Here is a 23,348-nt window from a genome sequence, read left to right on the forward strand (position 1 = left end):
AAATATGCTTTACTGCCATCCTGCAGACCTATCTGATGGCAGCTTCCCATCTCTCTGTGCCCGAATGTTGTATGAGAACAGTATGATCAATAAAAATCTTGTTATAACAGCTTATTTGTCAGTATTTTGATGCAGAAAATGAAAATAAATTTGATTCTTTTAACTGTGACAGAATAAAATGGCATGCAACTACTTATGCCTAACCACATTCAGTACAGATACATGGACATGAAGGCTGCTGGTGCTAGCACTACTAACATTAGCCACACTTGGCAAACCATTAAGGTATTTTCTATATGGATTGTTATGCATGCCTCATATTTAAGCAGCAATAAAGTGTGATTCACTTTTCTAAATAAGATAGGTTGCAAAGAAAATCCCTAATATTAACATTTTATTTTGTAATAAATGTAAATGGCTTGTTCCAATTTTTGATCAAATCTATAGGCAATAGAAACATTGATGGAGAAAAAATATTGACTATGAACTTTGATGATTAACAACGATGATGCTGAATGTTGTTAATCAGCACAAGAGGACTCTTTAAAGGAACCTATTTGCACGTTTACCTCTGCCAACCGTGACAAGTCCACTGCAAAATCTGACACTTCCCATCTTTGTTCTCCATCTTCTTGCATTCAACACTTATGCAACTCCAATGCCACAGTTTGCTGTCTTTAAGCTGGTGTGTGTCTGTATCAAGGGGTCTTGTGAGCTACACATGACCCACTCTGCCCCCAGGGGATGTTGTTTATTTCTCAACATATTTCAATATATAAAAATGACATCATTAGACTCACATTCATTTGTATCTTAAAGTCCATAAAAATAGAATTGTGTGTTCCACATAAGGCTTTATGGTTAAAACTATTCAGCAGAGACAGGTGCAACCAGTCTTCTTTAATGTAAACCTCTAACTGATGTTTGGCATTCACGTTGCTTCTTAAGTGTGTAGTTCTACCATGCTGTTGTCTAGAAATAACTAAGAATCTGGAAACATTCACGAAATCTTATTCAAAGGAGTCCAACATTCACCCAAGACTGGAGTATTTGATGCAAAGCCCATCACATTACTGTAATTATTTTTGTCAAAATGCATATCTCTATATCTCTACAAACAGCAAAGTTTGCACAAATTTGACCTGCATGGGAAGCTTGTCAGGGAAAAGCCTTTTCCAACCAGATAATTAGCACAGAGGTCTTTATTAAATAATATGCTGTACAGCAAATAAGGCAAAGATCAGATCTTCTTCTTCTTCTTATTATTATTATTATTATTATTAGTAGTAGTAGTAGTAGTGGTAGTAGTAGTAGTACTACTACTACTATAGTATGGTTTATTATTCTGTCAACATTTATTCCTGCCTAAAGATGTGAGTGGAAGTAAGTACAGTATATTTATACTGTTTTTGATAATATAAATAAAAGAAGAACACAAGTACATAAATCTAAAGGAAAGAATCTTTATAGATTTACTCGAGAATCTGCAAACAGTTTAACAATCTGGCCAGAGGCCTCATGGCATAATGTGCTACGGACAGATGCATCAAAGATAGAACTTGTTTGGCCACAGTAACAGTAGATATGATGGGCATAGACCAAAGACAGCTTTTCATGAATGTCATATCAACTATGAAGCTTAGTGGTGAAAAAGGAAAGGTTCGGGGTTGCTTTGCAGCCTCGGGGACTGGCAGCTTGCAGTAAATGATTCATCTGTGAATTCTGCATGATATCAAAGAGTGCTTGAAGGTAATTTGAGGCCATCTGTCCAAAAGATGAATTTGAACCATAAGTGAACCTTTCACAATGGATGATCCTTAAAACACTGGCAAATCCACCAAGTAATGGCTCAAAACGATAGCTTGAGTCAAGGCTAAGACCAGGTCACACTGAACTCTTGTGCAGGGACTTTAAAACAAGCAACAAGAAAACCTAATAAAAAATAAAACTTGAATAAAGGCATATCATTTTTCATTTAAATTCAATTCTATTTAAACTGTTAACTCTCTTGCTCAACATATAAAAAGTGAGAAGGCGTGGAGATGGCAGTGTTAAAATCTCATTTCTTATATACTTTAAATGTAATCAAAAGTTCACCAAAATCACAGTATAGTTATTGTCAACACCCACCATCTACCCTTGGAGGAGCACCAGTAATTTACTGCCAGTTACTGATAATACGTCATTACGAAAATAGAGCCGACTACACAGCCTAAAAATCTGTTAATTATATAATCATATAGTATTTAGTTCGGTGCATATATCCAATATTACTGGATTATAAAGTACACATATCTCTTATTAAATTAGATTTTCATATGTAGTTCAAATGAAATTGAGCGGAAAACATAACTGCAAATTCTGAAGGCCAGCATACTTACCAAAGAGAAATAAAAGGTAAGGACTATGATCATTGGATAAGGATCTAAGTCTGAAATATCACAGTCAAAGAAAAGCCAGCAATGACAAACAATTAAAATCCTTGAGTTAACTAATCCTCCATCATCGCTGCCCATGTGTTTCAGTCTTTTGTTATAATAAACCCACATTTGCTTTGAGTGAGAGATAATTTGCTCTTCTTAGTAGCAGCATTGATATATTTGGAGGATTGTATAAGCTCTTAATTCAAACATTACTTAGTGACTTGAAGTGTGTTATTACTATTGCTATTGCTATGGACGACTTTACAAAATGTAAAACAGTATTTCCACAGTTTTTGCTTGTAAAGCGTCAATATTCTCTGTAATATATTATTTTTAATAGTGTCCTACAGAGTCCTAAAAAAGCACCATTGTGCTTAGATCCTGCAAAACCTGCTGAGATAAAGGAAAACATTCAGTTTTTTTCATTAAAAATGGCTTGGTTCACCTTGCTCATTAAAGCTTACTGTCAGTGAGAACATCCTTATTAAAACTGCTGACTGTCATGTAGTGTATTCTCTCATGTGGCTCAATTTGCTCAGTCACAACACATTGCCTTCTTGGTCACCTCCCTCTAGATTTTGACTTTCATTTGAACCTATACTTAAGGAACGTGAGGCAGTATTTTCACATTCTCTTACTGAAGTGTTGGTAGGTTGGTAGACAAATAGCGCATTTTTTCTACTGGCATTACAATAAATTGATTTGCATCAACATTATGAATAAGAAAATACATTTTTATAGGGACCTTACATTGAAAGGAAAGAAAACATATTTAACCTTCCATAAATCATGTTAATGTTATTTAATTTTTTGAATTTGGTAAGCAGAAGCGATACAGTGTTTCGAGTCTGTAATATGAATTTTCATTAAACCTATAATCATGGCTTTGTGATTTATCTATATTAAGGTATTAACACTTGCAACTGCATTGCAAGTTAACATTTTTCCTCTCAGTTGACATGCAAGATATAGACAGAGCTAGTAGGACTGCATAATAACAGGAATCCACACTACCCACACTTCCTTTGATATATTTCTAAAACATCTGAATGGACCATTTGGAAACTATATTGATATCGTCTCCATCATGATGATAGACTCTAGAAGCACTCAGTGCATCTTTATGCCTGCATGTTACTATAAAGAAGGAAATGGTTACATTTGCTGACTCATTTCTGGTAAATAACCGCAAGAACTCATCTCAGATGACGAGTCAGAGGAGAAAATAAATAAATAAATAAATAAATAAATAACAGGCACTGTCTACATTTAAACAATCCTCTATTTAACCCAAATGCAATTATCTCTCTTCCTGTTTATGTCTGTGATCATCTGAGGAAATACATTGGATAACTGGATGTTGAGAATATTGGAGTCTAGTATAACACTTTCCTGATTGAATGACAATATATATGAAATGAAGTACTTGTCTAATTATAGGTAGAATTAATTATATTTAAATCTAGAAAATCAGCATGGGAATATTAGATCATGGAAAAGCACAGCCTGTATATAAAAAAGATAAAGTTACTGTAACACATGCAATGTCCTAAGATGTTACCTTAGAGCAAAGTTAGACATAAAACAAGGATGGCAATTTACTGACTCTGGTATGTAAAAGTTGAGTGAACATATAACTTCATAAATTATTCTTTAAGCCTTGCTGATGGTGAGCAGGGCAAGTTATATACTTTTCTCATTTTTATTATAATTGATTTTTTTTTCTAAATTTAAAAACACGGTTGATAAGGTTGGGACTACCCAAATGTCACCACCTCCCACAGCAGCTGAGAGATCAGAGTTCTTGCTTTAGAGGGTCAGACAGTCTCTAATACAACTCACAAAGGATCTTTAGAGCAGTGTCTTGAAACCCAAGGGTATACACTCAGTGCTCAGCCTAGAGCTCACATACTCAAACTCTCAGCAACACTGTGTGCAGAATTTCATCTTGTTCTTTTTTGAGACAACATGATCCCAGTCTTAGTTACACAGTATACAGTGTGCACACACTACTAACATCTCCATCAGTTTTTATTGTTGATATTACAGACATATATGTCAAAAGATATAATTAGACAATGTGTAACAGTAATGCTAAATAAATTGTGTAAAACCTAAAAGAGTTTGGATTTAATAAATAAACTAATTGACACACAAAAAAGTCCAAATTAACAAATAACTATTATATTAGTGAAATAACCCCTCCATAGCTACTGAATTGAACATGTTTTCCCTAAATCCTATCCACAGAAGCACCCCACACTTTAGTTCAGAGCCATTTATTCTTTGCAACCCTTTAAAATAAAGAAATAACACACCAGATCAGAGATAAAGTTTAAATGAGCAACAGAAACTTTTATTCAGTTGAAAAACCCAGAGAGCAGCAGTATGTTGATATTATTTTTTTCCTCAAAGGCATCAGAATTAACAGGATAATAATGCACTCAAAGTGGTACCTTACTGCACAAAAATCTTGTTCTTTAGCAATTTGCTACAGTGTACTCTAGATCTTGCTGGTATAAAAAACAAACAAATGATTATTCAAATGAACAGTAAGGGTTGTGTAGGAGCAGATCTCAAATTTAATACAGAGAAAGATATGTATTTCCATCATCTTTACTATGTAGCTTCAACAATAATGCCTAGTGCTAATGAGAAGGAAGGATTTAATGCAAGTTGCTGTCACAAAAGTAAAAACTATTAGAACGGACGTAAACTCATGCAGATGCATTGAACAAAATACAAAAGTATTGAAGGTGTAGACCCAATGAGCAACCTACAAAACACTCATACATCAGCAAAACCCCCAGTAAAGCCAGTTTGTTTTACTGGCTTAGCCAAAAGGCTAATCACTTCATCACCTTGTAATTAGAATCACTCCACATTTGCCACATAAAGAGGATTAATAGTTGGTGACTCCTTATACAATAGGTGGTGAGTGTGGGCCATATAAGCTGGCCCATGTGAGTGCATTGAATGTGTGACGCCATCATAAGGTCTTTGCTCAACGGCACCACATCAATGAACAAAGAACTCAAAACTCTCAGTGTGTTCTGCCCATGATGCTAGTGTATTAGCATTATTTTCCACACAAAAATCACTCCATGTCTAATAAAACCAGACACACGCAGAAACCCAGATATTTGGCTCAGGACATGCTTGGCACAATGCGTGGCAGGTGGAGGTATTGGAAGCTAAAACAACACTGTGAAGTCTTTGTCTAATGGCACTGGACAAAGACTGATCAGTGCTTGCACTGCAAGAGTTGGATGATTACCTACACAGTTCAACTCCTTCAAATACTGTCTGGAATGTAAATTAGACTGATAAAACCAAGATATGTTCACTCGGGAACCAAACATCAAAAGCCGTTTCTTTAAGCATATCCAGTCATTACCAGTGGTATGACATCAGAGTAACTGAATAGGAATGGCACTACCCGTACTGGAGCATAACTTCTACCCACCGTTTGATGCCTATGGAGTGCAGACCTTTGATCTAATTTTGGTGTGTGACTTGCCCTTCACACAAACACTCATTATCCGTGGCACAGTCAGAGTAGCAGCCAATCCGTACCATCAATTCTTGCTGAAGATTTCACACAGTTTGAAATTAAAAAAAAAATAAATACATTCTTCTTGTGCTGAAAATCTCGGGCTATGGGCCCAGCCATCTGGGTTATGAAGGAAAAAGCCCAGCAAGGGATATGATAGGAAAAATAAATCTGCGCGCTCATGGCAGGAAAACTTTTCTGTCTGTTGTTCCTTGTAACACAAATCTGCATCATCTTCTTCAAGATATTAATTTATAACCACAAACACCTTGGGGATTATTTGGAAATCTATTTCTTTCTTTCCTGAAACTAGTGGCATACCCTCTGGTTCAGCTTAGAAATAATACTGAACCATGCCAAAAACTGTTTATGTCCTTTCAAAGTAGGAGAAATCATACAAGTTGCACTCCATTTACTACTGATTGAATGCAATGACCTGCTCAGCTTCCTTCAGTGATCAAGTGCTCTGTAATTTCTTCTTTTTGTCTGTTATATTACATGAACACAGCAGAGGCTAGCCTGCTGTCATGCATACAACTCTCTTCCCAGAATCCCAATGAGGAATACGATACAGTATCGCATCATTTTCCATTCTCCTCTTTCTTTTTCTCCTCCACTCTCTCCGTTAAACAGTTCACTATTACCCTCCCATCTGCTGTTTTCATGTCTCATCAAAGATTTCTCTTCCCCTCACCAACTTTAAATATTCACTTCATGTTCTTTCAACAATAGCTTACAAACACTTGGAAATAATTGAGTCTCAGCGGGCTGACAAAAAAGGGAGCAGTGATCGTGCACAGTGGAAGTGATCAAATATGGCCTTGAGCCAACCGTCTTTGTAGATGGTCTCTGAATTGCCATTGATCTGGGGGTGGATACACCCGAGGAATACATTATTTATGTTCTTTTTTCTCCCGACAGTAGCAAGTCACAAACGGTAATGGGATGAGATGGGTGTCACACCGGAAGAGAGGAAACCAGTGCCGCTGAGTATATGGGCAACCCTGAAGACTAAAGGCCCACAAAACCATGATAGAGGGCTTTCATCTCCTAAAGGAAAAGTAATTGTCAAGTTAATGTACTCCTCAATCCTACTGTACACAGGGTGCCATGTCATCATTACTACGAGCACAGAAAGTGCTTTCAACAACCCAACAAGCCGATCGTATGTCCTTCCAGTAAGCGGTTAAGCCTCCTTCTTTTTCTTCCTGTAGAGCAAAAAAAGTAATTGTGCAATCAAACTGTGCAATCTAGCTGTTTAGCTCATGTGGAACATTTATGTAGTTCTGCTTTCACTTTGTATCTATCTAAATTGCAAAACATGAAACAATAAATGTAGTAAATTTGTTTTAGCATTTTTAGTGTCTAAGGTCATTCAGTTGCTAATTAGCTGAAAGAAGCTAAGCACTTTCTCTTGTAAGCAACACAAACAAGTTGAACAAGCTTCCTGACGCAACCATGTACGATAATTCAATTACTTTCCGTTGAGTGCTCTTGAAATAATGCATCTTAGAATGCTGATAGCATTTAAATTATTTAAATTTCTCTGTGCGTGTTTGTGTTTGCATGAATTAGGCTTGAGTGAAATTTTTAGAAGATTAGTTTAGTGTAGTTATCTTAAACTCAATACAACCTCACTTTTATGTGTGCTACTAATATAAAACATTGTTGGGGATTATAAGGTATATTACTAAAACAAGAGTTGGATATATTTGTGCTGGAAATCCAAGAAGGCCAAACATGTTTTCCCTAAATCCTATCCACAGAAGCACCCCACACTTTAGTTCAGAGCCATTTATTCTTTGCAACCCTTTAAAATAAAGAAATAACACACCAGATCAGAGATAAAGTTTAAATGAGCAACAGAAACTTTTATTCAGTTGAAAAACCCAGAGAGCAGCAGTATGTTGATATTATTTTTTTTCCTCAAAGGCATCAGAATTAACAGGATAATAATGCACTCAAAGTGGTACCTTACTGCACAAAAATCTTGTTCTTTAGCAATTTGCTACAGTGTACTCTAGATCTTGCTGGTATAAAAAACAAACAAATGATTATTCAAATGAACAGTAAGGGTTGTGTAGGAGCAGATCTCAAATTTAATACAGAGAAAGATATGTATTTCCATCATCTTTACTATGTAGCTTCAACAATAATGCCTAGTGCTAATGAGAAGGAAGGATTTAATGCAAGTTGCTGTCACAAAAGTAAAAACTATTAGAACGGACGTAAACTCATGCAGATGCATTGAACAAAATACAAAAGTATTGAAGGTGTAGACCCAATGAGCAACCTACAAAACACTCATACATCAGCAAAACTCCCAGTAAAGCCAGTTTGTTTTACTGGCTTAGCCAAAAGGCTAATCACTTCATCACCTTGTAATTAGAATCACTCCACATTTGCCACATAAAGAGGATTAATAGTTGGTGACTCCTTATACAATAGGTGGTGAGTGTGGGCCATATAAGCTGAGTTGCTTACTGTACCTGTAACACTCTGAGCTCTGAGGTATTAAAGATAGAAAAGTCACACAGTGTTATACTGGTACAATAAGTGTTGGTCACATCATTACTAAAAGCTGTTCTTTTAAAGCCATACTGGTTAAGCAGTCTAGCTTAATGCTTTCTAGCTAATTTTCACAGTTAATATGATATTTATAATTTTACAATTCTTGTTCAATATGCTTGAACAAGAAAAAAAATCCTTAGTATCCTTTCAACTTTTTAAAAAATATTCAAGCATGCCTAATTGGCCAAAATTTTACTGAAGCAAATAAAGCTCTCAAATTCTGCACAATGACTGTGCAATTTTCTGTAAAGTATAAAAGGAATCGTGTGAAATGTCCAATAAAAGAAGAGCAGCATATTGACAATGACTTCAATACTACCATGATAATTAAACCAGTAGTGCCAATTCAACAATAAAAAATCCACACAGTAACACAGCCCTTCTGTCTTTTTGACAGCACTGAGGACACAGCTCATCATCTGTGGCAGCTCCGTTTCTTCCTGCACATGGTGAATTTAGTTCCAAGATGACAATAAAACCTGTTACAATCACTTCTGATCATAACACATGTTACATAGTTTCCCAGTCTCCTGCAGATCAGACTGGGCATTTCAAGCAGATTAACTCTAAAACCCTCACTTTAAATGAGTCAAAACTGACAGGTAGCCTCACAACAATGTGGCTACAAACAAGCCTTTAATTTAAAACTCACCCATTAAAAGCACAGCATTGAAGACAACATTATCCACTCAATGGCAGTAATAATGTGCCAGTGCTACCAGGTTTATACTGAACTGAGCTTATGTACGTTGTTATACGTCTTGATAGAATGCTATTAGAACCCTACAACTACACCTTACTGTTTTTTGTTTTTAACAAAAAGTCAGTATTTTGAACAGTCAGTGTAAGTGTTAGATAAACATACACAGAAATATTGGGATTTTTAATTCAACATCATTTATCATGCAACAATATCTAAGCTTCTCAGTATGTAGGCCGTAAACTATTCCTGAAACAGCCTGAAGCTAAAGAAAGCTAACTCCCACATTCACACACAGCCAAAGACACACTTCTTTTCAGAGCCAGTGCTATAAGCCCCCTGACTCTGTGTATATGTATGGATAAGCGCCTGGCTGTGACCAGCAGACCCAGAGTTGGACAGCCAAACATCCCCTGAGGTGCCCCTTTTTCCCCTCCTATTCAGTCTTTCATTGCAAGCAAAGCCCTAAGTGCTGGAGGATTTTACACTAATTTATGTTCATTGATTTGTAATTCACAGAAAGCATGCTAACATCCAAGGCTGGGAATTACACGTGTTGACAATAGCAGTGGCTCTTGTGAACTTGGAAGTAAAGGTCAATATTTAAATTTGGAGCTTTAACTCCCAGCTTATCAAAGAAAAATCCCTGCAATATCTAACATGTCAGGAAAGCTGAAATCCCTGTGTGTGAAGTGTTTTTCAGGACATGAGCATTTACTGTGTTGCACACATTCATCATTTTTTATTTATTTGTCTTGTATTTTCAACACCCTGAATGTTTGGACATGGAATATAGCACATGTACCTGTTTATACTACCTTTCTACCAGTGATGGGAAAGCTTTCTTTTTGGAAGGAAGTAGTTTTGATTCTGTTTACCTGAAAATTTGTTCTGATTTGTTCAAGAAGCTTGTTCACCACCAGTAAGAAGAAGTAAGCTAAGAAAGACCAATACGTTGTGTGACTGAGATACAAATCGCTTATTCAGTCATACCCAGAGGTAGCCTAGTTGACTCTCTCGCTCTTCCAGTCACCCACTCACTCATTCCTTCTGTCCCCTTGCACATCTCAACTTTCAGTCCCACTCCCAGCTCAGCAGTCATGACCGACAGGAAGCCTGGAGAGGTACCCTGAGTGTCTCGTTCACCCACTCACTTACCAGATTGGTCACTCCTGTGGCTCTGATGGGTCTCAATAAACTGTAGTGCTTTGTTGCAGTCCAAGTTAGTTTCAAGCCAATCACGCTTACAGCACACTCTAAATGCCTCGCTGGCCATAGTCGATAAAGGAAGAACATTTCAAGTCACACATCTGATGAGACAAGCGGAAGACCAAAAATAATCTGTGCAGAGAGGGAGGGAAACACACTGGCAGGGCCACATTTGCTGCATCTGAAATACTTGCAAACGTCACAGCATTAGTTTACACAGAGTAGAGTACGGTACTGCAAATGTGTACATATATTTTTAGTACAATCCCTTAAAGGTATATGCATGCTAGATGTAACATGGCAACTAGTAAATTAGAGCCACCAGCATTCAGTTGATTCCACAAGTTATGGAATTGACTGACGGGATAGAACGCTGCTCTATAAAAATTCCATTTTCGGTTTGGGGAATGATGGCTGTCAAATATATCAAAAATTCCCACAGGTTTTACTGAAAAGTACATATGATTCACATGCATTTCTTATTCATTAAAGCATTCAGACACCGATCAAGCTCTTTAGATGGAATCGATGGGTTCATGAACAACAAAATTTCTCTCAAGACCTCTTCCTCCATGACTGGGGTGCTTTTTTTTTTGTATTTAATTTTTGTAGTGCCATGCTTTTGGATTGATTAATACATGCCAAACACTGTTTACTTCTGATTTTGAAATATACAGAAATACAATCATTCGCTTCTTTGCAGGTTATTAATGTAAGATAACTAATTTATATCAGATGATATCCAAAGACAGTAAACATGATCATAGACCAACAAGTCAGACTGGCACATTCTTATTTATTAAGCCATTATACTTATGTTTTCAGAACACATACAAATCTTGAGAATGACACAAAAAAATTAGTTCCTAATGACAACATGCATTCAAATATGAGAGCGGAGGGACATCTTCAATATGATGAATCATTATGTAAATAAAGCCATTAGTGGGCAAGCAATGTTTTCACAGATAAAGTCACTCTAAAAACAGATAACATTTTTTTTCTTTTTTTCTTTTTGTGTCCCGTTTGGATCTTTAGCCATCAGAATTGTTGTCTTAAGGCCAAGAAAGATGCCAAGCGGATTTATTTTACCAAGTGGATCATCATGGCCTTGCTATATTGGTCCATTTGATTGACCTTTATTATAATTATGAATTTATTTTATTTTCAGTTGCTACAAACGGGACAGACATGACTGGGGGATAGGACAGGGAGAAAGAATGAAAGAAAGAGAGGGAGAGAAAGAAAACCAAAGGGGAGAAGAGACGGTGAGAAGGGGGAGAAGAAAGAAAGAAAAACAAGCAAAAAAAACAAAACACCTGGATCACCTGTATGGAGAAAAAAAAACAGAAGAGAAAGCAAACAACAAAGAGCAACATAATAAAAAAAAAACGGCACCATCACAATAAACTAGCTAGCAGTAGATATCAGTAGATACTAAATAATAAACAATATTGTGCAGCACGCAAGATAGACAGCGCACAATGTGCTTTGAGGCAGCAGCCAAGAAAGCTGTAGTCCGCGTCTGTGAATACCCGTGTGTACACCTGTGAGCATACCTGTGTGGACCAGCATGCTTGCATTCCAAAGGTTTCTCCATGTAACGATCTGCTAGGGAGTGTGGGGAGCCACAGCCCCGTCCTCCAGGGTATGAAGCAGGTATGGAGGAGATCAAAACTCCAGACATCCAGAGGCCCCCAGAACACAAGAGACCAAGGAAGACCAACAGAGGGGCAGCCGCGCCACTGTCCCAGTAAGAGCTGAGGAGAGTCCCAGATGAGGGCTCACTCAGCAGCCGCGGAGCAGAAGCCAGGGGGAGTTGCAGTGACGCGCCCGTGAGCTCCGCCGGCAGCCAGCTGTACCTGAGTGACCGAGCCCCAGGCCGAGAGGCCGGGGGCACCCCACCTCCGAAGTGGCCCGAACGAGCCCCAGGCTCCAGGCCCCGATAAGCGGCCGCCAAGGAGTGAGCCGGTGTGTACCCGGACGCCCATCCCCAGACACAAAGAACCACCAACGCACCGATATCTGAGGGAGTCCGCCACTGGCAGGGGAAGTGGTGGTGGGGGGAGATAGGCCTCCAAACCTTGGAGGGCCTGAGGTGTCCCCAGAGAGGTGGCGTCTGATACCCAACCTGACATATAGACACAGACATACAGGCACACACAGACACAAACATCCATTCCCACCCTCATGCTCTCATATGCACTCACTCCACACTCAACCAACGTGGAGACAGACATAAAGAGACGCTGTACACACAATCACACTCCCCAAGCGTACTCTACAAACCGGGTCTAGGTACCCTTGCCCCTGGAGGGGGGAACTGCACCCAGACCCAGGTGGTGTTACCCTTTTCCCTGCGGTGGGGAGAGGCAGACCGCCCCGACAGATAACAAATTTAAGTAAAAACAAAGATTCTCATTTGCTCTCATTTCATAGCAGCTTGATATTTCGCAGGATGTAGTTTCTCAAAAATATCTAAAATTCTAAATCTCTAGATCTAAAATTGTACAATAAATGAACAGATATGGGTCTATATATACAGGGTGGGCCATTTATATGGATCCACCGTAATAACATGGGAATGGTTGGTGATATTAAAGTCCTGTTTGTGGCACATTAGTATATGTGAGGGGGCAAACTCCTCAAGATGGGTGGTGACCATGGTGACCATTTAGAAGTCTGCCATCTTGGGTACAACTTTTGTTTTTTCAATAGAAAGAGGGTCATGTGACACATCAAACTTATTGGTAATGTCACAAGAAAAACAATGGTGTGCTTGGTTTCAATGTAACTTTATTCTTTCATGAGTTATTTACACGTTTCTGACCACTTATAAAATGTGTTCAATGTGCTGCCCATTGTGTTGGATTGTCAATGCAACCCTCTTCTCCCACTCTTCACTCACTGATAGCAACACCGCAGGAGAAATGCCAGCACAGGCATCCAGCATCCGTAGTTTCAGGTGCTGCACATCTCGTATCTTCACACCATAGACCTTCAGATGACCCCAAAGATAAAAGTCTAAGGGGGTCAGATCGGGAGACCTTGGGGGCCATTCAACTGGCCCACGACGACCAATCCACTTTCCAGGAAACTGTTCATCTAGGAATGCTCGGACCTGGCACCCATAATGTGGTGGTGCACCATCTTGCTGGAAAAACTCAGGGAACGTGCCAGCTTCAGTGCACAAAGAGGGAAACACATCATCATGTAGCAATTTCAAATATCCAGTGGCCTTGAGGTTTCCATTGATGAAGAATAGACCCACTATCGTTGTACCCCATATACCACACCAAACCATCACTTTTGTTGTTCCAACAGTCTTGGAGGGATCCATCCAATGTGGGTTAGTGTCAGACCAATAGTGGTGGTTTTGTTTGTTTCACCATTCACATAAAAGTTTGCCTCATCACTGAACAAAATCTTCTGCGTGAACTGAGGGTCCTGTTCCAATTTTTGTTTTGCCCATTCTGCAAATTCTGTGTGCCGATCTGGGTCATCCTCGTTGAGATGCTGCAGTAGCTGGAGTTTGTAAGGGTGCCATTTGTGAGTAGCTAATATCCGCCGAAGGGATGTTCGACTAATGCCACTCTCCAGTGACAGCGGCGAGTGCTACGCTGTGGGCTCTTGCTGAATGAAGCTAGGACAGCCACTGATGTTTCTTCATTAGTGACAGTTTTCTTGCGTCCACATTTTGGCAAATCCAACACTGAACCAGTTTCACAAAACTTAGCAAGCAGTTTGCTAACTGTAGCATGGGAGATGGGTGGTCTCGTAGAGTGTCTTGCATTGAAATCTGCTGCAATGACCCGGTTACTGCATTCACCAGATATCAACACAATTTCGATCCGCTCCTCACGTGTTAACCTCTTCGACATGTCAATGGCTGTGAACAAAGAGAAACTTATAAATAACTCATGAAAGAATAAAGTTACGTTGAAACCAAGTACACCATTGTTTTTCTTGTGACATTACCAATAAGTTTGATGTGTCACATGGCCCTCTTCCTATTGAAAAAACAAAAGTTGTATCCAAGATGGCCGACTTCTAAATGGCCACCATGGTCACCACCCATCTTGAGGAGTTTGGCCCCTCACATATACTAATGTGCCACAAACAGGACTTTAATATCACCAACCATTCCCATGTTATTACGGTGTATCCATATAAATGGCCCACCCTGTACATGTTGAAACAGTGGCCATCTTAGTCAAGTTATATAGCATTTAACCTGAAATCAATACTCATATATATGAGTCTACTACATTTGCACGAGACAAGTAACTGATTTACCAGACAGCAACCCTCTGTACATGAAAGGACACTCAGCAGGGAGGCGATTATGTACAGCCTTCAGTAACTCTATCCAGCTCACTCAAACACTCCAGAGCTTCCACTGGACAGTCAAACCTCTGGTAACACACAGAGTTAGCTGGGAAAAAGAATAGAACCAGAGAAATAAGAAAGAGGGAGAGAAGCTGGGACAGGAGTAATTCATATCTATTTACTGTGTTTTCCATCCCTCCCAAGAGTCACAGCATGACAAAGGTTCTCACAACTCTCAACTAACTAAAGCTGTCTGAGTTTTTACAAAAATGAGAAAAAGAATGGAATAAATTAAACGGGGAACAATGAATCACAGGACCATCCTGATTTATTGGCACTTTACGTAACAGTCTGAAATGGAGCAGGAGGTAACTGCAGTCTCTGGGAGTTCAGGAGCAGGGTTATTATGAAATTGGGTCGTTGTGCTTATTGGACAGCAGCCAACTGTCACTATCTTAATAGAACAGGGCAGGTGTAATATGAGACCTTTGTGCCTTACATGAATCGATCTCATCATTTTGGGGCTTTTTGTGTTTTTTGTAGCAATTAAATGGTCTGTATGGACATTAGTCTCTGAAACCCAATAAAACACATGACCAAGAATTATAGAAACTATTAACAACTATATTTGTGCCAATAACTCTTTTGTGGATTCATATTACATTTGTTTTTTGGTTTTTTTTATTCTTTGTTTCAGCTTTAAACTGCACTCGCTAAGTGTAACATTTTACTTCCAACGAGAAACCACAAGTCATTCACAAGACTCAGCAAAATCTTCTGTAAGCCTAGAGCACAAAAAAAGCTCTTAGCCAGATTTTAAGGTGTGTTAAGGTGTATAGGGGATCCTCCTCTCCACAGACTCCTTAAAGCATTAGAAACTAACAAATATCAGAGCTGTACTTTGTTCTATATCAGCTGTAAGCCCAAAGGAGACAAGGATCCAGGACCTGCCCTAACAAGCACTGGTCGACTGTCCTGCTGAGAGCCTTTCATACTCTGGTAAAAACGAGGTTATGGGAGCTTGTCCAGTGTAAGAAACACAAGTACTGTTGAAGAGTCCACAGTCTCCTCAGAGGCATAAAAGCATCCATGTCCTGACATTTTCACTATTGTTACAATGAAAAGACTCCACTCTGACATATCCCGATCAAACTGTGAAGCATTAGTGGGCATATTGTTATGCACGTAATGACCTAACCTTTCTGGGCAAAAGCCTGGCAGCTCACAGTTTAAAAATACAATTTAAACAGCTCCCTATTATCATTTACTGCCACTTTTAAATGCATAAGTGATTTTTGGTTTTGTCAAATGCAGGTTTCTGTTTTTGTTATTTTTACAATAAGACTTTTACTGAATATATTTTACACAATTTGCACTTGCAGAATAAATCTTGTTTCTTATCTTTATAATAAACTAATAATCTGTTATGTGAATATATCTTTCAATGGGGCTATAAACATGAAAGGAAAGAATATGCATTCACTTTGGTAGGAGGGACGAAGCATTTTTGTTGCCATCTAAAAAGCAAAGTGGTCAATACTCTAAATACCCTATTTCAGACCTGAAAACTGAGGGTGCAAAGAAAGGATGAAGGGGGGCAAAGTCACTGTAAGGACATCCTAAATTGGCTGATGGAGGCAAAATACAAAATGGATAGTTCCAACGGTGACCTTGCTAAAAAGAGAACTAGTATCCATCTTCGTGTGCCATTAGGATATAGGCAAGTTGTTCTACTGTGTGAATATTTAATGATTCTTAATTAGCTTAAAAAAACAACACTGGTCAGTAATGGCGCTTAAGTGCTTTGATTGGTGTGTTTGTATGTTTGCACCATAAATCACTTATTGGGTAGATAGCTACTAGATGAATTACATGTGTCTTAGTGACACATACTGAGACACAACTCCTTTTATTACAAAATGGGTTCAGTGTAAAACATTATGCCCAAAGACGTTATGTAACAAAAAGACACCAATTTCATCACTTTGGTCATGGAACTAGCCCAAAACATTTTTCCCCTTTATTTTATCTTAAATGCCACATCGGTGCGACATGCTCTGCCCCCAATTCTTAGCCAGCTACATCACCCTTGACCCTTGCTAATGCTCCTTGTCAACAACACACAAAAAGGGACTTTCCAAAGGTAATGCGACATACATTGCCCACGGCAGATTGTCCAGGAAGGTCATTCTTCAAACTGACACATACAGCAAGGTCACTGTCAGTAGAGGCTGTTCGGAGATCAGTTCTCTTGCATCAGACTGTCTTCAGCCCCTTCACTGTTACACTATCCCTAAAGGGCTACACTGCCACCAGCAGTCACTTAGCACATAAACTCAAAAGAAAACAAATGCCAAGCATTTATCACCAAACTGCAGCTATACACTTACTGTATTTTTAAGTATATGTTAAAGATTTTTTGTTTTGTTTAAGAAATGCAACAAATGAAACATAGTCTCCTCTTATTGTCAAGCATTTGCTCAGCACACTTGAGCATTGACAACATTAGTATTATTTTGCTACTTTTAATTAGAATATTAAGTAAAGTTTAAACAGTAACCTGTTTGTCCATATGCCTTCCATTAACTTTTCCTTTTTCTTCTTTTTTTAAATAAACAAGCTGTCAATGTAATGAACTAAGTCATTCAAGATATATTTTTTTTTCTCTGTGAGGCAAACACTATTAAAACTGAATTATTTTCCCCTCCTTTGAGGGGACTGTGATGAGTCGGCATTTTCCATAAATGACCCAGCTGTTTGAGCATATTGTGTTTCGCTTCATCAGGGATTCAAAGGAGCTCACAGCAGATCATCCATATCCTGTCATGCTTTGGTCTTGACCATACCTCTCTAAAAGCTGGTTTCAGAGCTGGTGGTGCATATGCTACAGATGTGGGGCTAACATGACTATGTTAATGTTTTTCTGACTGCAATTAACCATTAAACACATATCAGCTTGTAATGAAATATAGGGGGTGGGCCTGCACAATATGTGTGCTACAAATGTGACCAAGGCAAATCTACCAACATTAGTGATAATAAATAAATCTATGGATAAATTAGTTGAAACAAATCTGGAAAAAAAAAACAACTTATTTTGTTATTTACAAAGTGCATATTTCCAACTGTATTCAGAGGTCATAGAAGAAAAAGTTAAATTTGAAACCCAGTGTTTCAGTCTGTGATCATTGATTTTTCTCCCATGTCCTTAATGGACAGGCTAAAAATATGCTGCTTCTGGGTACAAATCTTGCATCTGTTCTCTCCCAATACCAACAATACAGACAACATCTAATTGATACTATACAAGTCGCAGTGCAAGTTATTATTTTTTACCTTTTTCCCCATCACTTTGAATTTTGCCATTTTGGTATGCAGGATATTTTTCTAATATTAAAATAATAAAAAGCTTTGAAACTCTTGAAAATCACATGAAATAACATTTCTTTCAAAAGGGAAATTTGGAATTCAACATTTTAGCATTTTTGAATTCTAAAAAGGTTCATTTTCACTACCACAGTGACTAGAATGGTTACTCTGCCTAAAATTGGCAACATGACCAGGGCATGCTTTAATTTAAAAAGGTTTATCAATATATAATATAGATATTCATGCAGTATTCATTTTAATGAACCTTAATTATTAAAATTAATTAAAATATTCAGTGTAAAAGCTACTGTACTACTAGCAGTCAAAAACCTATATATTAAGATATTAAGCATGATTTGACAATTTTATAATGTGATCTGACTGACACATCCACATGATTGCAAATGATTTATTGTATTTGGAAGCAGGTGTGTCAGATATCAGCTGCCTACCCGCGTGCATGCATACTGATATAAGCTGTCCTCCTGTGAGTAATAAATCAAAACCCCAACATTTTTGCCATTAACATTGTTTCCTTGTTGTCTCTGTGCTGTCAGCAACAGTGGATAATCCCAGTGTAGAAGAGGGCTCTGTCCTTCTGCTGCGTCCATCCTGTGATTCAGAGGATACAGATTATCACTGCAAATGGAGGGCCTTGTCTTTGACTCATTTGCTAGAATCAGCAATAGAGGAAAGACTGACTCTATACTAGCCCCTTAACGGACTCTAAATTCACAAGCAGGCACTTTCATCTGACCATACAGGCTGTATACCCACAGCGCACATACACCCTACTAGCTTACATCCAGACATGTATGCTCAGACCTTCACACTTCCTGCATACAGAACCAACCTGGACCAAATCATTTCCCAATTCTAAAGGGCCAAAAGAGGCAGACATAGCATTGCTAATTCAGAGTTAAAGAAAATACAAAGGTGAGCAAAGTCAGTGTCTGTGTGTTCCTTTAACCATGCTACTCCATATCAGAGGGAATGCGTCAGCCCTACTATGGTTAACACTCAATAAAACATCAAAAGGGATGAAGCTCAGAGCTCTGGACAAATACACACCCACACAGATACCAGATACACACAAAAACTCGTTTCATTTATACGCCTTCTCTTACACACATATGTACACACGACGTTGCATATTGAACAAACAAATAGTGCAGATATAGATCACTGGATTAAATGAATAGAGCAGGGAGAACAGATAACAGGGTCGCATATCTTTAAAGAGTAAACAAACACACATCATGCATAATGAACGCTAAATACGAGTTCAATAGAACACTCAATAGAGCAGTTTCTTACAAACACACTATACGTCTGTGAAGGTTCTCAGTCATCCAGGTCATCGTAGTCAAAGGAGCTTGCAAAGAACACACTATACTAAATAAACACACTATACATTCACTGGAACAATTGGAGGTTTTAGCCAATATTGGCAGTCAATGCCAGATACACAGGAGCTGTCATCAACTTCCCATCAGGCTCCACTCCCCCCCAGTGGATGTTTTGAAAGAGGAGAAACACTTCTTGTGAAAATTTTATATCCAGAGGCAAAGGCATTTAATGGTCACTGTTTGGCATGTTACATGAGGAGATGGCATTATAATCATCTGCCCAGGCCAAAAACTGGGCTTTGACAGCTTAGACAGGCTATTCATTATTCAATTATTTTAAATATTTCAGGGAACCGACAGGATGCTCAAGCAATAAATATTTCAACCGTTGCCTTACAAAAGGAGATAGCCATGCACTTGGCTGGTATTGATCAAGAGGGCAGCAGATTCACTCTTTCCAATAAAGAAAAAACATATACGATCATCTCTCTGTCAGACCCTACACCGCCTAATGAAAGAGTCTAAATTTTCATCTGGAAAAAAAAAGAAAGTTAGAGCATCAACAGAAAAACACTTTATCATCACTTTCACATTTGGGGAAAAAGCAAAGAGACACAAAAGTGCATTGCTAGAACAGATTCAGAAATACATAGAAGCTGAAGGTGAAAGTGTGATGTAGAGCATCTGAGCTGGTGTAATACCAGACAGAATCACTTATCTGTGGCCAGATAAAAGGAATAAGGCAGCCTTTAAAATGCTGAGGCCCTCACGTTTATGAATAAAATACGGCTACTGTACAAAAGTAATTCCCTTCTCACTGATACTAGGTGTTGCAAAGATGCGAACAAACAACCACTGCAATTATGCCCCTTCCACTTGCAGCCACCCCTGGTGATAACCAATATATAGCAAGGAAGCAAAGCATAAATTGCTTTGCAGGCAGGCATCTTCCCTCTCAGCAAACACACATGCACAAGTATGCAGATACACATAGACACATTCTTCTCTGCAGAGGGGAGTAGTCTTTCACAGCCGTCACAAAAAGCAATCTTGTTCTCTGAAAGCCACGGGGCTTCTCATTGTGTAGTTGTACATTTTTTCTAACTTTGCACTTTCTGTAAAACTGATTAAATACAATGAAAGACAAGATCCGTCTTTTTCATAGTGCTTTCTCTTTCCCACGTCACTGCATATTTCATGCTGAGCTTTTCGCCTGCCTAATCTGCCCCTTTCACAGAAAACCTGAAGGGTGCTTTTAATATAAAAGAAGCCACGGATGTTTTCTTACCTTGAAATACTATCCAGAATCCTATAGTCCGCAAGCTGTCATGAGATACGATTGGTTCTGCTCCACAACAAGGGCAAAAATCCCACAAGTCTTTTAAAATCAGAAACCAATTAAAAGCCTTTTCTGATTTGAACTTACTTTTTGTGAGCAGGATGTCCTTCAGTGAATTTGTGCATAATCCATTACCCTTTAGTTCCTTGGTTTAGATTAATTTCTTTTGGGCTGGTTCTCCCTGATATTCCACCTTGGCAGAGCTAAACAATGTTAGGTATTCTACTGGAAAATGCGTTTATGAGAGACAAGGGAGAACGAGAGACTGTAGGATCTCTTCTGGTGCGCACTACCAGCTCCAATGCAAGTGAATCCAGCCGGTCCTCACAGCTCTCCCCCTGCCTTCAGGAATGAAATTCAGCATCCGCTGTTCGTCCCCACAACAAGGGGAGGGTGTCCCCCCAGGATGGAAACTTTCACAGACCTCCACCAAAGCTATAGATGGTGATAACACATGCCAGTGAGACTAGATTATGTGTTCTTTTCCTCGATATGCTCCCTGATCAGTGGATTTTGTCCTCTTTTCCTTCTCCTATTCGCCTGTTCGGTAGCGCTCTCCTCTCCAGAATAGACTCTCACAGAATAGATGCTGAGAAAGCAGCGGAATGAGGCGAGCCGCTCGTTCTCCTGCTGTCTCTCTCTCTCTCTCTCTCTCTCTCTCGCCTTACCCCTCCCTCACACATACACCCTCCCTGTTTCTCACTGCACCTCCCCACCCTTTCGTTTTCTCTCTCCTCCTCTCCTTTCCTTTACACACACACATACACACTGCGATATGCACTTCTCTAGCTTTGGCTTTTGACAATTACCGCTGTGCCATTTCCAGCCATGTCAGACAGAAAGGTTCACCGCCCATAGTCCTCAGAGTAACAAATAATGCCTGATAAATATGTAAAATTAAATAGATATGAAGAGAAGGAGCAGCAGCATGGAAAAGAGCACTGAACCAAGAGGCAATCTAATCTCCTTTCTTCATCCTTGTAACCTGATTACTAAATATCCCTGGAGCTGACATTTTTTTTAACTTTTTTTTTTGGTCATAACTTTTTTTTCTCTGATGTTCGGTAGTTGATGCTGGCCAACTGTCAAGTGTGACTGAAGAGGAAGACAAAAATAGCAAGCAAGAGAGCAGCACACTGCATAGAAACAAGAACCAAGCAGTAGCAGCTGTACAATTATATAATTAGCCACCTAAACAAATTGCCAGGAATTCTGTTATCATTGTGTGAATACTTGACGAGCTGTGTGCAATAATAAATATTGTACCAAAAAAAATACAATTCGAAAACATTTGTGTAAATGCTCTCGATACATACCATTCATGGTGTAACCAATTTGTCATATACAAAGAGCTGCCACTCTCACATGCTTATTATGAATAAGTAGCATCGCTAAAGCCAGGCAATTATCTTCCTAAGCCTGGACTTCACATTCCAAGTGAGGTAGCTTGTTTCCTATTTAATGGTATGTGCAACCCCTCATATGTTCGTCAATTAGGATTACACAGGCATTATAATTTAACTTCCAAGTCATGTAGAACACAAAAAAATTTGGTAGCTTGGTTGGTTACATTTTAAGTGGGCTTTATAAGTGGATGGTGCCCTTGATTTTATCGAGGCAAGGTTACATCACATCAACAACCTGACACCAAAACTATGAGCAGGTGGTTTTGGCAGAGTCACTTGCTACTGAATTCCATCCATCACTCTGGTCTCCCTGGGGAGTCATGCCAACAAGGACATTTTTTTAGTCCAGTTAAAGAAAAAAAAATCTAATGTCAGGGGTTTGTCTAGGAAATCCATTATCACAGGAAATATTTTAGTCAACAACTTCACATTTGTCCAGTTTAGTGAAAATCATTGCTTATTGTCAATGAGAACTTTTTCAGCTTAACTGTATTCAGTGGTTCTCTATGATCATTTAAACGTTTGTTCTTTTCATTTTTATCATTTTGATTTGTTGTTATTGTAAATGCATAAAAACAAACAAGTGAAACCATAAAAGGTGCATATATTGTGTACATATATTAATAAATTACAGTAATTCATTCTTTAAGAAATTATTGTTAGCCACTTCTTGTCAAACTTAATGCAATGTCATGCAAACATAAAATAAGTTTGCATTTGTATAGCCATTATACTGAAGCTTATGCATATCCACACACTTTATTACTGATTACATACACAGAGTTACCGATGCCAGCATGCACTTCGCAGCGGCTGCAGCTAGTTCTCAGACACCTATAGTACAAAGAACAAACAGGTTCATTAAACGCATATGAGGCTTTGACTGATGCTTTAAAGCTCTGACTTTCAGGGAGAGGCCCTACTCACAACCCCATTTCATGGACATTTGTGAAACAGTGTAATTGTTCATGTTTGTGCACACCTAATGAACCAAAAAGTTATTTGCAGAAACATCCATCCATCCACTTTCTCAACCACTTATCCAATTAGAGTTGAGGCTGACACTGGACGAGAGGCAGGGAACATCCTGGAAAAGGCAC

General features: G+C 38.7%; 1 protein-coding gene across 2 annotated transcripts in view; it reads right to left on the bottom strand.

Annotated features, from left to right (window-relative positions):
- The window catches only part of lingo2 (leucine rich repeat and Ig domain containing 2), a 210,956-nt gene extending 189,536 nt beyond the window's left edge, over positions 1–21,420 (bottom strand). The window contains exon 1 of one of the 2 annotated variants that reach the window (XM_076889374.1): positions 20,930–21,420. The gene's annotated coding sequence lies outside the window, so the exon portion shown is untranslated. Of the gene's footprint in view, positions 1–20,791 lie in introns of both variants that reach the window. The other variant, XM_076889373.1, reaches the window with a different exon arrangement.
- Positions 21,421–23,348: the final 1,928 nt, after the last annotated feature.

Source organism: Maylandia zebra, linkage group LG2 (assembly GCF_041146795.1).
Source record: "Maylandia zebra isolate NMK-2024a linkage group LG2, Mzebra_GT3a, whole genome shotgun sequence".
Classification (NCBI taxonomy): domain Eukaryota; kingdom Metazoa; phylum Chordata; class Actinopteri; order Cichliformes; family Cichlidae; genus Maylandia; species Maylandia zebra.